Source organism: Rattus norvegicus, chromosome 13 (assembly GCF_036323735.1).
Source record: "Rattus norvegicus strain BN/NHsdMcwi chromosome 13, GRCr8, whole genome shotgun sequence".
Lineage (NCBI taxonomy): Eukaryota > Metazoa > Chordata > Mammalia > Rodentia > Muridae > Rattus > Rattus norvegicus.
This window is the reverse complement of record NC_086031.1, coordinates 104,746,769-104,759,268: the sequence shown is the minus strand read 5'-3', so window position 1 is coordinate 104,759,268 and position 12,500 is coordinate 104,746,769. Positions and strand designations below refer to the sequence as shown.

Genomic DNA, 12,500 nt, shown 5'->3' with positions numbered 1-12,500 from the left:
AGGGCCTTGCGCTTGCTAGGCAAGCACTCTATCACTGAGCTAAATCCCCAACTCCTATGTTGTTCTTTACTCTAATTTCACTTACTCTGTGTGTGAGCACGTATATGTCCAGGTATATGTGTGTGTGTGAATGTGTTCATGTGTATGTGTGTATGTTCATGTATGTGTGTTCATGTGTGTGTATTTGTATATGTGCACATGTGTGCATGTATATGAGTGTATGTGCACATGTGTGTATTTGTATATGTGCACATGTGTGCATGTATATGAGTGTGTGTGTGTATATGCACATATATGTGTATGTATGGGTGTATAAGTGTAAGTGTGGGGGTTGGGGATTTAGCTCAGTGGTAGAGCACTTGCCTAGCAAGCGCAAGGCCCTGGGTTCGGTCTCCAGCTCCGAAAAAAAGAAAAAAGAAAAAAAATAAGTGTAAGTGTGTGTATATGCATGTGTGTGTGCAGGTATATGTGTGAATGCATGCATGTGTGTGTATGTATGTATATGTATGTATGCATGTATGTGCATGTGTATATGTGTGAATGTATGTGTGTGCACATGTGTATTGTGTATATTCATACATGTGTGTACATGTGTGTATGCATATATGTGCACATGTACGCATGTATGAGTGTATCTGTGTGCATGTGTGTGCATGTGTGTGCATGTATATGCATGTATGTGTGTATGTTTGGGTGTGTAAGTGTATGAGTATGTATATGCATGTGTGTACTTGTGTATATGTGTGTGTGTTTATGACAGATCTCTTGTTCAACTTTGCCTGCACTGCCCTAGCTGTCCTGACATCTTTTGGGATTCTCCTGCCTCCGACTCCCACCTTTCCATGAGAGCACTGGGGTTACAGCTGTGTGCTACTGCAGCCAACCTATATGTGGTTTCTGGAGATTTGAACTCAGGTCCTGTCGTTCAGCCTCTCACTTCTCTTCATGTCTGTGTATATGAATAATCTCAGTATTTCAGAATCCAATAAGAAAATGGGTGCAGGATATGCAACTAGGTCAATACCATAAAGGAGAAACAGGAGGTGCTAAGGAAGTTGGGGCAAGGATGACACAATATGAAAATTGGTTGGGGGGAGGGTGATAGTCAGAGGGAGGAGGGTGAGAGTCAGTGGGAGGAGGATGAGAGTCAGTGGGAGGAGGGTGAGAAGCATAGGGGAGAGGAACGACAACAACAAATATTGCATGAAAAATGCCATCATGAAACCCAATATTTGTAATCCAATAAAAGATAAATGGAGGTTGTAATTAAATGAGCAATCCCTGTGAGATCTCACTGCTCTGTTGAATCAATGTACACCAGAATCCATAAGCAGGTTTGCTGACTACTGCACGAAAACTCAGCAAACAACACTGGGTCGTAAGGGGGTACACATGGCTAAAGTCTCCTTTAAAGTCCACCTAGGAGGTGTGCCCAGCCCTTGACACTGTGACTCGATGCTGTGGTCTACAAGTGGGATGGATAGCACAGACGGCTTCCCTGGGGCAGTGTGGTTCACAGGTACAAACTGGACGAGCCTGGGGCATGGACAGGAGAGATTCAAGTGAACCGAACCCTTCGCCTACAATTTTGCAGAGGAGCCACAGGTGAAAAGGTCATTCCTGCCACCTCAGATGCCCAGGACACAGGGTTGAGCGCCTAGGAAGCCCTGAGTGTTCCTCATGGAACATGTCACCCAAGACACAGTCCGGATGTCCCTTCAAGGAGCTCTCAACAACGGGGTGATTCCAGCCCCTGGGGACAGGCTGTGGGTCTACGCAAGCAGCTGGTCCTTAAAGTGTATCGAGGGCTGGACTGAGGTGCTCGCAGGAGGGCGTAACCTGTAAGACTGGCTCTCAAGACAGGAAAGGAAGCAAGTGGATGTTTGACTTCTTCCAGGAAGGCAAGGGACTCAGCCATGAGTGAACACGGCATACTCTCCTCACTTCTGTCTGTCTGGTCTCGCTTCAGGGGGTCAATGGTTCCTGAAAACTGCTTCAGCTTGTGTCAGCTCCTGGGCCCACCTGATTGTGACATGGCTTTCAACTTCTCCTTGCTTCTGACACTTCTACTAGAGAGACATTTGCACATCGAGCCAGATAGCACACGGGCCAGTGAATAGTTGAGGCATCCGGTCTCTGCTGCTTCCTTCCAGGCCATTCTCATCTTCTGTCCAAGACGTTGCAGAGCCCACAGACCCCGCGGAGAAGTCCAGCTTCCTGTGCCATTGAGATGCCCACTGCCTCTGGGAAGAGGGAAGCCGGGATGGGCCAAGATGGCAGATGTCTCAGCGTGATGTGCTGGTCGCAGGCCTCCCTGTCTTGGTTGCTCTTGCCATCTAAAGCTGCCGGCTGCTGTTTTTAACCTGGCTGTCCCTGAGTTTGAGGAGAGAGCTATTGTCACTCAGGAATGCAGGGTATTTTTAGCAAAAATTTCTGCTTGGGCCTGGGCATTGTTAGTTTTCCAAGGACAGACTGGCCAAAGAGGGATGGGCATCAAATTACTTGGGGGGACCACCACTCAGCAGAGAGATTGGTTGAAACAACAGGAAGGTAGGGATGTCATCGGGAACTCTTGGTCCTTTGAGATTGGTTAGTTTTAATTAATTTTTTTTTTGTCTTTTTCCTCTGCAGACGTTGGCTGCCCAGGTTAAGTAGAGCTGGACCCTGAGCAGGAAGGGAGGTGGGAGAAAAACTCGTTTCATGTTGAGGAATCAGTGCACCCCCAGAACAACACTTACCTTACCCTAAGAGAGCAGGCTGTAGCGAAGTGAAAGACCGGGACCTTCCTCTAGATGAGAGTTTGAAATCACTCCGCAGGTGCTTACCCTGTGCTTAATTCAAAGAGAGACTGAACTGGCGGGTGTGTGTGGCTCCTGAATTCATCTTCCTGTCAAGACACACAGATGGGCGATCCATCTTCTCTTTCCTGACAGCCACTCCTGTGTCCCTTTCACAGATGAAAAAACTGAGTCCCAGAGAGGTCAAATCAGAGGAAGAGGCATACTGAGGGGTGAGGTGGTTTCCTCACAGTCAAATATACCCGAAAGCAAGGTGGAAGAATGGAAATCTAGGTCTGTTCACAATAGAACCCTCATTACCGCCTTCCAGGAAGCTGTGCTCTTCTGTGTTCTCTTGGGCACAGGGTTGGTTCTCTGGTTAGTGACATGTCCTGTCTTGTGTCTCCTTGCAATGTTGGTTTCCATGGAGCTTGGGGCCGGAAGGGTCTGAGGAGGGAGGAGGTGTGGTTGGCTGGGAGCTGGGTCACAGCTTTTGCTGTACCTTGGTTTTTATCAGAACCAGATGCATGTGTCCTTTCCCCACATACTATGCCACTGTGCCCCCAAGTCCCAGGAGATAACACAGACACCCCCTCGACTCCCCAGAGAAGCAGCTACCTACGTTGGGCCCTGACTGGAGCCTTTACCATTCCCACAGCACAGAGATGCCAACAGCCTGTTCAGATGAGGAAGCTATCAATGGCCACGGAGCGACCTAGGAACGAGGAGGGGAGGCAGGACCCGATCTGCTCAGGTTTTGAGCCCTGAGTTCTACAGAGCTGAGGGATGCACCTGGGGGCATCTGTGTCTCCCCAGCTCCTGGAACTCACACACGTACAGCTGAGTAGACAGAGGAGGGTGTGCAAGACGCTCTGCTGAGTACTTTCTTCCCAGGAAGCGTAGAGATCTAACCTCTCACACAAGTCTGGATTGGACCCGTTAGAAAATGCTAGAACTGACGTGAGATCTGGCTGAGAAGAGATAGGATGGTTAAAAATACATTTTAAAGTTAGGTATTTTTAATCTACAGAGATGTTTAGACATACAAACATTTAAAAACTGTATCAAGAAGCATGGGCCCCATGTGTGTTGGCTTCTTTTGTTTGCCCAACTTTACACGCGGCCCCTTCTGACTCTGCTCTGACCTTTGAGTCTCTTGTCTTCTTGTTTGGGTGTGCTAGTAAGATGGGTTGGAGTGGTAAATTCTGGGTATCTGGGGAGAGGTGGGACTGGAGAGTTTTCCTTTGTGTCCCTCCTAGGATGCACGCAGGTTCCCGATCTGATCATTTTTCCTCTCGCCCCTCTTGTCCCTTCGGGACTAGCAGGTGTAGCAGCTCTTCTGCCATCTGCCCTAAGAACTGCACAGCTACCCCATGACTTCCTCTGTTAACCTTCATCGGATGACCTCAGTGAGAGTACTTCCTGCTTGCCTCCATAACACCAACACAGCTCTTCATACTTTCAAGCCTCTCCCAGGTTTCCCGAGTTTCAGCCTGGGTGCTGGGCCGCTCCCTTCCTCGGTCTTCCTGTGTATATATAAGGTAGCTGTTTTCATGAAGTGTGCCAGTCGGTATCGGGATCCCACTGGGCATGGTGGCACATGCCTGTATCTAAGCACTCAGAAAGCTGAGGCAGAGGGATCTTGAGACTAAGGTTAACCTAGGCCACATGGTAAAATCTTGCCTCAAGAAGTTAAGGCTGAAGACAGAACTTAATGGTTGAGCTTGCCTGTGTGTGTGCAAGGCCCTGGGTTCAAACCCCACTATAGAAAGAATGAAAGACAGAAGTGGCCATTCTTTTTTTTTTTTTTTTTAATATAGATGCTTGAACTGGGGGGGGGGGGGGATGGTGCTGTGACGCCATTTTGGCACACACTGAAAGGTGCTCCAGTGGATCAGTGGATGCAGTGGGGGACCCACTCCTCTCTTAGCTTCACCTTCCTGTCTTCTCAGAGTTTGTGGTAGGTGTCTGGATATACATGGCTGACAGAGCCCAAGGGAGACCAAGGAGAGGTGAGACAGGGGCAAGCCACTTTCTGCCTGGACCCTGGGGAGCTCCAGATCATGAGCTTCACTGGGGACTGCCTTGGGAGAGAGGCTGCTGGCTACGCTTCATCTGTGAGAGGCAATGTGGGGGTGCTAGTTCCAGTGGCTGGTGGTTGAGGGAGGCAACTGTGGAGGGTCAGGCGGGCCTGCGAGTGTGGCCCTGAGCAAGAAAATTGTTGCCATCCTCTGTGTTTTCCCAGTGAGTGCAAACCTCCTGCCTTCATGCTCACAGTGCTGCACTCTTCTTCCTTCCACAGCATTTAGGAACATTCAGGAAGAGCGTGGGGCTGTTTCTCTCAGAGATGCCCCAGCCTATTAACTGATCAGTGTGTGTCCCCAGGAGTTGAGGGAAGCAGAGACCAGGGAGGACTTGGTTATCTTTGAGGATTGGAAATGAAACTCCCTGGTCCCTTGCAAAGTGCCTGGTCCCCAGAGTTGCTGTCTCAGCTCCTCTTCCCAGTGCTCCTGTCCTTTCTTCTCAAGTGATACTGATTGTCCATTGTTAGCTTTCTGTTCCCACTTCATTCAGTTCCTTTAGGCCATACGAAGTTTCTGTTTCAACAAAAGCCTCCTCCTGTAGGGGTGACAGTGCAGACTGCCACTCTGTTGTGCCCTAAAACAATGGGGCAAGGACAGACAGAGGCGACTGAGGCACAAATGCTGCTTTTCAAGTGGGCGGCCAGTAATCAAATCCTCTCTCAGCACAGTCGAAAACCAAGGGGGAGGAGACCATGGTGGCTCTGAACTGTTCAAGGTGTGGGAAGAGAGGATCCTTTTCCCACCTGGGGAATAAACAGGCGCTTTTGATGCGGCCTGAGTGTGTCACTGTCAGTCAAACCAGCAGTGCCAGGAGGGACACTCATTTGGACACTGGCACCTCAGGCCAGATCGATAGGTGTGGGGACACGAAGGACAAAGGGTCTTCGTTAAGGCGGCGAGGCTTTTTCCAGGGTCTCTGGCTACAGTCCTCTAAACCTGGACCCAGCATCCCCACATCACAAAATGTCGGCTCGGAGCTGCTGCCACAGGAGAGGGGGAACTTGGCACTCGGTCGCCGTCCGTGGCAGGCGTCCTGAAAGGCTTCCTGTTTAACATTTTAGTTGCATTAAAAAAAAAAAAAAACCAAAAACCAAAAACCAAAAAACAAAACAAAAAAAAACCTCACAAAAACTTGTCAGCATGTCCGAACCAGAGAGCCTCCAGCTTGCGCTCACGCCGCGCACCCAGGCTGAGGGCGATGTGGGAGCATCTTGTGCCCCTGAAACACAGTTGTCTGGAGCGGCCATTTTCATCAAGATCCCTGTGTTTGCTTGGCAGAACTAGGGATTGGAAAAACAATAGGGTCTCCTGCCAGATTCCGTTAATTTCAGTAGCAGCGTCAGTGGCGGCGGAGGCGCGGCGGTGACGTTTCTGTCGGAGGGATATTGGACAGGACTGTCCGGGAGAGGAGTTTGGGGGTGTCTTGTGGGGTCATTTATGGTGAAAAGTCCACACTTACTTTCCCTCCATCTTTTTTCTCCCATCAGAACGTGTGGTCGATCAGAACGATGGGCAGGGCAGAGATGCACACAGTGCACTCACAAAGTAGGTGGGAGGGGAAGAGAACGCTGGGGGCCTGGGGGTGGGAGCCAAGAGAGGGGTCAAAGGTCACTTCTCACCTGCTGGGACTGGAGAGCATCCAAGGGGCCTGGTGCTGGCATGTGACAGCAAAGGACAAAGTGGAAAGGTGTCTGCTCCCTGGGGTCTGGAAAACTGGAGCTGCCGCCTAAAGAGACTGACACACGTGAGGGCCGCTGACCCAGACAGAGTGGGAATCAGGCTGGGGAATTTCCACAGGCTACCCGCTGCGTTCCACTTGGGAGTGTCCCACCCGGAATTTGTTTTAGTTAGGAGTCCTACTAGTTCAGCTTGTCGGTTGACCTGCGGGCCTGCACGTGCGGCCCCTCAGCTCCTTGGTGATGGGAAAGGAACTGCTCACTCAACCCCTTCTCAGTCAGGCGGCTTTCTTCCGTGTAAATATGATCTGAGCAGAAACTTCACAAAGCTTGGAGGAGCAGGAAGGAGTGTGTGACCAGCAGTGTGAGCCCACCAGGTTTCTCTGGGCATAGTGTGAGAACTCTTGTGTGCTGGACTGTATAAGAGTCAAAGAGGCAAGACGGGGCTTTTCCTCAAAATTCTCCCTGGATTGCTGTGTCTCTGTACTTTCTATGGAGGGTGTTTGTTTTGCCTGAGGCAGAACTTTGGGGAGTTATTGAGAGGTGGGACCATGAGGGAGCAGGGGAGTCAGGACAGATGGCTGGCTTATTTTTGATGCTTTTCTAAGTCAGTCCAGGTGGAACCTTATTGTGGCCTTAAGCGGATGGTATCACTTTTGTCCCAAAGACGTTCACACAGCAGGCAGAGGTGGCCAGTGTGGCAAGAAGAGGCCATAGCACAACGTGGCATTCACTGGGAGGCCTAGGCGGGTCTTCTCAGAGCCACCGTGCCACTACATCTGGACTATGACTCAGTTTGCCAAGAGAGGCAAAGATGAGTCCGGGAGACGTTTCTAGAGGTCAGCCATAGCTCTGGAAAGGAATGGTGTGTGTGTGTGTGTGTGTGTGTGTGTGTGTGTGTGTGGTGTTCAGGAAAGCATGAGCCACATTCAGGCAGCTCTGAAGTCACCCCAAGCGATGTGGGGGTAATGGTTAAAGTCATAGCAGGGCCAGCAAAAAGGCTCAGTGAGTAGAGGTGCTTGCTGCCGAACCCCATCCACAGGACCCACATAGATGAAGGAGAATTGACTCTTGTCTCCGGTTACACTGTGGCGTGTGTACTCATACAGAACCATGTCCATATGCACACACACATGTACACTCACACATGCACACATACACATAGATAGACAGACAGGCAGACAGTCAAGTGGGAGCAGAATGCACAGTCACAGGAGATGCTAGGTAGAGAGAAATTACCTGGTTCTGGACAGAAAAGGGAAACCAAGGTAAGAGTTGTTCAGAGCAGGCGGCTGACTCTTCAGACTTAGTGTTTCCGGCTGTGGTATTGAAGGTTTGTCTTTGTGTCTCTGAAGTGCCCCTGGATAATGGTGGCCTGACTGAGAGTCTGGCAGCCAGGGGGAGTGACAGTGGGGTTGGAGTGCAGGGCCTTCTGCCCCTCCTCCATTGGCTGTCAACTGCAGACCCCTTACCTACCTCTCATTTATCTGCTGCATGGCTCTCCAGCCTCCACAGAGGTGATCTCAGGGGAAGCTAAGGCTGTCCGTGTCTCCAGAATGTCCAAGGGCAAGAACAAGGCAGCTGCAAGTCAGAAATGCAGGTGCCTTCAGAGACGCACACCTGACAGGGAGAAGAGCCGTGGGGTGGGAGCTCCGACCTGTGGGCCACTGAGGGGGTGGGGCATGTGTGGGTCACATAGGCCATTGGGCTTCTGGCTAAAGTTCCTTTGCTCCTTCTGCAAGCCAGGGCAGTGCAGGACTGGTAAGGTGGTGCAGCCTAAATGAGGAAAGACAGGAGTTCTCAAGGCCTGTGTCCTTGGCTAAGGTCATCCTGAGCAGGGGTCTGGGGGAGGGGGAGGACATGAGGATGGACACTCTCTGGCATCCGACCTGGGGTACTGGCCTCGGTGGCTTGGCGGGTTAGCTTAGGACAACAGACATCAGCGGCTCGGGCTGAGGAGGCTGAGGCACTGGAGGCCTGGTAGCTGTGGGCTATCCAGCTGAGGAGGAGCCTAAGGGACTGCTGGGGGAAGCTGAGCTATTGCTGCCAGTGTGTGCTTCTTGACAGCCTGGGGCTAGACATGAGGGAGTGACTGAGGCTCTAGGAAGCCAAAGACTAGGTCAGACCGCAGGGTCACTGAGTCTCCGACACAGGGCGAGAACATGACACGCATCAGCAGGGGACAAGGAAGAACTTGGTCGCCCTGGAGCCTGGCATGATCTGTCTCGCTGGCCTCCTGGCACATCTGTGAGTGATGGAAGTCTTTTGCTCAATGCCCACTTTTCCATGAGAGGTGTCCAATGGCTGCTGCAGTCACCCTTACCCTGGGGCAAAGGGCAGGCATGGGGAGGCCTGGCCATGTCTGTTCCCAGGAGACTGCATCACTTAGTATCTGTGGCTGAGATCTAAGTCCCTTCGAGAAGGCTGGGCAGGCCACAGTGAGGCACACGTGTCCCCCAGGGTGATCTTCTAGTAAGTTTCATGGGCAGAAATGAATTCTGGTTTAGGTCCCACACCCTCATATCCAGCCCTCTCTCTGTTAAATGATTCAGGTGAAGAAGATGGGGGGGGGGTAACACCTCTGTGCGCTGCCCTCACCCCTGGCACCTGGCCCCTTGGTCTCCCTGGGTCCCCCTCCCCCGCCCACAGGCAGGGGTTGAGGTCTTGGCTCATGGGTGCCTTACCTAGGCCTGTAAGTCTGAAGACTGTTGAGGACGGATTCATCAGAGGCAGAGTGTGTTCATGGAGGGACAGGAGTGGGTCCAGGTCACAGGCCAGGCTGTGCCTGGAGCAGGTGGCTGTGTCTTTAGCTACCCGGGTCCGTGTTCTTCTCTGGCGTTCCTGTCACCTCTAGGAGCCATTTTTCTTCTCACATGAGTCTGGTCTTTTCTACCAGGTCATGGTCTGGTTTTGCTGGTGTCATCCCATACAGGCCCACGTGATGTCCTCTTGACTTCCTTGGTAACAAGGCCTCTAATTGAGTTGGTACCATAGTCTCATCCTTGTCACTTTATTATCAGAGGAACTCCGGGAAGGAGGTGAGCTGAAGCTGGAGGCTGACAGGGAGTAATGCATCTGCCCGTGGAGGGTAGCCAAGGTCCCTGGCAACACCGGGAGGAAGCTGGGAGCAAGTGGGGAGCAGATCTGCAGCCTCCAGGAGGACCCATCCCTGAACTCACCTAGGCACCATGCTCCCTACTTCCTGAACAGGGAGGGATACCTGTGTGTTGTTGCCTTAAGCCCCTCGCTTTGTAGCCATTTACACTGGCTGTCCTAGGGACAGGACAGAGGAGGCAGGCATGAAGGTGAGCTGTTTGAAAGATCTTCCCAGACTTTCCCCTGGTCTATGCGAGTGTCAGGAAGCAGGAGTTGTGGGTGGAAGGGGATCGCTCCAGACTGGAACTTTTGAAACCCGGAAGTCCCAAGGATCGCCTGTGTGCTGGGCACCTCGGGGTCGAGTTCCCGCTTCTTCACTTCCTCTCCACGATGGAGCTCAGCCCTTAGCCCCCGAGCTGTTGATCCTCCGGAGGGCTGTCAGGTCCGAAGGCTCGGCACTAGCTCGCTCTGTTCCAAAGGCACAGGGGCAAACCGTGTCTGACCTCTCTAAGGACCCACTCACCGCGTTTGTCAGAAAGGGCACTTGCTAATTACGACATTATTAATTCAGGATTGGCCCTGGACGAGGCTGTGGAATTTTTCTATTCTGTTCTGTCTTTATCAGCATACGGAATGTTAGGTTTCATTGTAGTGTTTTTTTCTTTCTCCAAACAAAACATGTTCTGCTGTTCTCTCCCCTCCCCAGCTCCACCCCCTGAACTCTCCCACCCTTACCCGGAACTTATTTCTCTCCCTTTATTATGACGTCAATTCTCCCCGTATACCTAGGCTCAGGATGATTTCCCCAAGCTGCAGCCCTTCCAGGACCACTGGGAAGAATCCTTGATGCTCCTTCTGACACCAGTCGTCATCTGATGGGCTTCTCTTCAGAAAGGGCGAACACTTTTAAAAGTGGCTGTGGAAAGCCGAGGACGGCTATGGGGCTGAAAGACCCCGTGCCCAAGGTCAGGGGGTCAGGGCTTGGATTCTGTTCTTCAACTCAGGCAGAGTGGGAAGGACTCTGCTCTCATCAAATACTGACTGTCTGTGCACAACCTAGGTGGACAGGGCTGGGGTGAGGTCAGGAGACACAGAAGAAGCCTCCCCTGCCTGTGCAGAGGCTTCCAGTCCCCACGTGTGAAAGGGTATGAGTGGAGTGGGGTAGTCCAGCACATCCTCCTGGGTGGGCCGACCTCAGAGACGCAGGGGTAGCTGCAGTCCCTGTGCCCGCAGGAACAATCGGAAAGTCGGGAAGTAGAACCCGAATGCTAGCGAGGAGCCTCAGGCTCCGGGACAGCATATACCACCATCACTTCACTCTAAACGCTCAAGCAATGGAGAGGGAGGCCTCACACTGCACAGCAGCTTGGCAGCTACCATTTAACTTGCCGGATGACACACGGGGATGTGTCAGGTGGAGGACGTGAACTACAAGTGAATCGCCAACTTCCATCACAATGGAGACGCTGCTTTTAGCGAAGTCCTCAGGCCTTGTGGCTTTCTTGTGACCACCACCGCCACGCTGCTCTCCTGAATGGGGAGCACAGGAGTGGGGCAGACTGAGGTGAAGAGTGAGGGCACCTGAGGTGAAGATGAGGACCCCAGGTACCCCACCACGACCTCATACACTGCCAGGCACCTTGCCAAGGAACGTGAAAGGGATTCTGGGTGGGTCTCTGCCAGCTCTCTGCCCCTCAGGAGTAGGAGTTCTCCAGGGACATTCCCATGGGTCACCTAAGTGTAGGATCTGCAGAGACACACACTGAGGACCTGGGGCTCAGTGGTAACTGTGTCATCTTGGCACGGGATGGGAGGGGTTTGTAGGAGGTGTGGTGGGGAAGGTGATAAATGAGTTGGGCACTCATGAGTTGGGCATTCAAGATATGGAAGTTTGGGGCCTGCAGAGGGGAAAGGTAAGGGGGTAAAGGGGACCAAGAGGTCTGGGTCTGGACACAGAAAGCAGGCTGTGAGCAGGTGGCTGGTTGCTGGGTGGCAGGGCAGGTTAAAGGGGATGAAGATAATGGAGGGACACTGTAGAGGTGAAGGGAAGGTCAGCCAGCGTGTCACAGTCCTGATCTGCCAGAGTCTTGTCACTCTTCTGAGCCCGGCCATGCCTCATGTGTGACTGACCATAAACAGGTCATGCTGTGTGTGCTCTTGTGTGCTGGACAAAGGCAGTAGGAGCAGAGCCCAGCTGGGCAGCTCCAGGCCCATGCACTGCCGTCTGGTCCTCTCCTCTGGCTGTGCCATGCTATGACCTTGCCTCTCCTCAGTCCCTTTCCTTAGCATAGGCTCTGAGAGGGTCAGCCCCAGCCCTAGAGAAGTAGACCTTGGGGTGAAGGCCCAGCATCAGGGAGCTTTTGCGGGTGGCTGGGCTGTAGCTGGCCCTGGTCAGGTTTGGGCCAGAGCTCTCCCTGGGGCCTGTTTGCTTTGCTAGGGACAGATAGGTGAAATGGCGCTTCGTGGCACCCCAGGATGGGCTACTGTCCCATTCAGAGAGTCCTTCTCCCCCTGTGGGTTCCTCCCCCTACCACCACAGCGTTCCAAACTCCTCACACTTGGTTATAAATCTTTATTTCCAGATTAGTCACCACGCACACAGCACGGAGCGTCCCTGATTTGAGAAGCAAAAACAGTCATTACTAGATTGGTTCTCTGTCGCCGAGTGTGGGGGGACAAACAATGCTGCACGATTTCTGCTTGTGTAGCGTCTTTCAAACCGTACCATGCCCCAGCGACGCTCGAGCTGCTGTAAATAGTACACTCACCACGATAAACATTCTAAACATCTTTGCGTTGAGCCTCATTCGGTTGTGCTGTGCTCAGCCAGCGTGGTAGCAGGAGGAACAAGCTGGAGAGGGTGCGGC

General features: G+C 52.3%; 2 long non-coding RNA genes across 3 annotated transcripts; one reads left to right on the top strand and one right to left on the bottom strand.

Annotated features, from left to right (window-relative positions):
- Positions 1 to 999: 999 nt before the first annotated feature.
- LOC120096349 (uncharacterized) lies at positions 1,000 to 10,349 on the bottom strand. Of its 2 annotated transcripts, XR_005492748.2 has the most exons (4): positions 9,222 to 10,349; positions 8,014 to 8,118; positions 7,777 to 7,897; positions 1,000 to 6,587 (listed from the first exon to the last, which is right to left on the bottom strand). It is a non-coding gene; the product is annotated as an uncharacterized LOC120096349 (long non-coding RNA). The 2 variants fall into 2 exon arrangements; XR_010057147.1 differs by having other exon boundaries at positions 1,000 to 7,897.
- Positions 10,350 to 10,429: 80 nt separating this feature from the next.
- Positions 10,430 to 12,423, top strand: LOC134481635 (uncharacterized). The gene is made up of 2 exons (XR_010057338.1): positions 10,430 to 11,238; positions 12,216 to 12,423. It is a non-coding gene; the product is annotated as an uncharacterized LOC134481635 (long non-coding RNA).
- Positions 12,424 to 12,500: the final 77 nt, after the last annotated feature.